Source organism: Colias eurytheme, chromosome 1 (genome assembly GCF_061535395.1).
Source record: "Colias eurytheme isolate Ceu_HAF_F1 chromosome 1, ilColEury1 Martin Lab GWU primary, whole genome shotgun sequence".
In the NCBI taxonomy this organism is placed as follows: Eukaryota; Metazoa; Arthropoda; class Insecta; order Lepidoptera; family Pieridae; genus Colias; species Colias eurytheme.
Genome location: NC_142980.1, coordinates 11,616,907 through 11,620,273, shown reverse-complemented (window position 1 = coordinate 11,620,273; position 3,367 = coordinate 11,616,907). Strand labels below are relative to the sequence as shown.

At 32.6% G+C, this 3,367-nt stretch overlaps 1 long non-coding RNA gene across 1 annotated transcript; it reads right to left on the bottom strand.

The window, feature by feature from the left end:
• Positions 1 to 551: 551 nt before the first annotated feature.
• LOC149911263 (uncharacterized) lies at positions 552 to 2,831 on the bottom strand. The gene is made up of 3 exons (XR_016457952.1): positions 2,267 to 2,831; positions 2,079 to 2,140; positions 552 to 2,004 (listed from the first exon to the last, which is right to left on the bottom strand). It is a non-coding gene; the product is annotated as an uncharacterized LOC149911263 (long non-coding RNA).
• Between the last annotated feature and the right edge of the window lie 536 nt (positions 2,832 to 3,367).

Below are 3,367 nucleotides of genomic sequence, written 5' to 3'. Positions count from 1 at the left end.
ATAAAACCGTCAGGCCTCGTAACGGGCTAAAATAGTGATGTTCAACTAAATGCTTTCGTGACAAATAAGTGTCACACAACGTTTGAATGGGATTCCCGCGTGTACTCTCCGAAATGATTTCTCAGTGTACAAATGTCGTGTCGTGTCAAACTGCCGTTCGTTTGTCACAAATCGCACGAAAGTATTGGTTATTACGACGTACATAGCTATCTGGCGTGCAAGACTCGTTTGCATACAATTATTCGCGGCGAAATGGAGAAAATAAATCGTTCTTCATTTTTGTTTTTTGATCGATGTTCATAAAAATTAATTGTGTATAAATTTTACACTGGAAACAAATTCAGTAGTTTTATTTTCGCTATTTTTACGGAGTAAGTGAAAAATCATGTTTGCTGTGAAATGGATTTATAGATTTATGGAATTTAGTTTCGGAACAATAGCACTTAGCTGACTGTAGATATATCACAGCATCTCATAAAGTAAGAATGAGATTTTCCTATTCCTGTTTACTTATATATACATTAATAAAATATATGGAAACTTTTTGTTAAGACGATACACAAAAAAAAATCTACTGCTTGGCGGGCGGAGTCTAATAGCTCGCTATCGCGAACGCGGGTGTGCGCGAAGTCATTCTTGCAAACTCGCCGCGCTGCCGCTGGCCGACTCGGGACAAACATGTATGGAGTCGTCATACAGTTATAATATTCTTATACATATATTTAATTGTTGATTTATTGGTTTTATTTTCTTGCTTATAAACAAATAATCTTCTTTTTAACAACTACTTAGACATTAATAATAATTATTATTATTTCGTAATGTTTACTTTATTACAAAATAATACAGGTTATAAATAATCTTTAAAATAACAAAAAATATTGTTACTCTGAAAAAATGAAATGGTACTCAATAACGCGGACTACTGAACGGATTTAGATTTTGATGCTGACGTAGATATTACGTCATACCCAGAAATGAAAGGTAATATTTCTGAAAGAAGTTATAAACCCTAATTCTTCTCAGTCAAAGTCAAGAGTGGAAGATATCACTAATACAGTAAAACTGATGCGAAACTTTGGATGTTAATTTGTATATTTTTTTGTTAGTTGTTACTTAATCACGTCAAGACTACATTACCAATTTTGATAAAATATAGCTAATTGCCTGGATTTACACATAGGATACTTTTTATCCAAACTGAACACTTCTGTGGGATAAGACAGGATTCACGATATAATCTAATTCCACGCGGGCAAAGCCGCGGTCGGAATGATATTTTTTTAAATAAAAAAATTGTTTAAAAAAAAACACAAAATATATTGACGCATGTATTTATTTTTTGCACTCTATTATAATTGTAATTATTCATTACAAATAATCAAAATAAAATAGCCAGAACAAAGTTAGGCCCTGCATGGTAGGGTAGGTAGGCAGGTACAGCAATGTGAGACGAACACTGGCTTATTTATACCAATAATAATGTATTATAAACATTAAATTAAGTTTACTTTCTAACAACAAAAATACATAATATTAGCTAATGTGAAAGCGAATCAACCAATCATCCCACAAAAATGAAATGTGCATTGTGCACACAAATATTCATCCAAATCGGTTCATGTCATAAGGAGGAGTGACTGCAGCGCCATCTTTCGGGCCCAATTGTGTTTCCAGATCACCCAGGAACTCAATTTAATATACTTACACAAAATTTTTCGAAATGAAAACTCACATTACTATGTAAATATGAATATAAACCTGTTTTATTACTAAGCAATTTCCCGCACAGGTGTAGTAAGTATAAATGAAATAAATATCAACATCAAATTCTTTATACAACATACTTATCTACCACCTTCTAAGAAATGTAATTCTTGAAATTATTTCGTATTTTTTTTAAATATAATACTACTCCAATGAGCTCCTGTTCCATATTATGTCCACCATACTTCCACTAAGTTCACCATGATTTTTTATTTCTTTGCACTTTGTTGCTTTTTGCTAAAAATGGAATCATGCGATAAAACCAGTAGAGCTTTGATAACATACATTTTTGACTGAATAAAGGTACTTACGAAGGAGTGGATTCACATTGTGAACCATCAGTGGGTTTATTTTCCTTCTGGATTCCGGATTTCTGAACAGATTATTTATGCTATAAATGAAAAAATCTTACACATTCGTTATGTACTTAAAACAGGGGTACATATCAAACATCGTCTTTAATACAATTATCATCAAATTTAAAATAAAACCAACTTACTTCATTAATTTGTTCCAATTGTAAGCATTCTTTTTCCTCCAACCTTTATGTTTCTTCTTCTTATTTTCTTTATTGTCCCCATTTGTCTCATTTTGTCTTATCGTGTTGTCACCCTTTTTTACGATTGCGCGAGCGACACAAGTTCCCCGTGTGACGGCCGTAGCGGGAATGACTCGTGCAGCGATCGGGGTAGGAAGGTACAGGGCGGCTCTCGCTATATTGGCTGGTCGCGCGCTAATTTCAAGTATTTCTTGTTTATTTCAAAACCATCGCATATTTCAAAATTCTAACACGGTAGACGTATAGGTTGTATATTTTATAGTTAATATCCAAAAAGTCGTAACTTTACGTTTGTTATTTTGAAGATGCCAGAGATTAAAAAAAAATAACAATGATAACTTTGTATTTTTTTTCTATCGAGAAAATATCATGGAATCATGTTTCTAAAACGGTAGACGTATTGTGTTACTATTGAACTTTCTTGTCAAGAATTTTCATCACGACAACTTTAATAATATAAAAATTACGAAGGTTTGAAAAGGGCCGTAAATGTTAGAAAAATTAATTCATCACCTTAACATACCTAACATACTCAGCTATCTAACCTTTACAAAATTTGTACGTATATTTCTCGCAAAATCCTCTTGATTTTCAATGTTCACACAGGTGTGGGTCCTTAGAGGTGCGATATACCGTCAATATAAGCTTCATATTTGTCGGTATTTCGTCTACACAGACATACAAAAGCCATCACCTATTCACATACCGAGAAGACGCTACACAATACCATGAATGACGCATGGCTGCTCCGTAACAGGGATGTTGAGGTCGTAATCGAATTTCTATATGAAATATCTTTTATATTACCCATCGTAGCGTCAATGTTTTGATTTCGTATTTAAAATATATATATACGAATATTACTAAAGAATTCAAGCAAGTATAATACACAGTACAATCATAAGGGTAATGAACTCATAATTAAATTCTTAGTTGTACAGCTCATTATGTTTAGTATTAAGAAAGCTTTAAAAACTCTAACATTTTTAGCATAAAATCATCTTTCATTTTAGGTGTAAATGTTTTATTTTCTTAAACTAG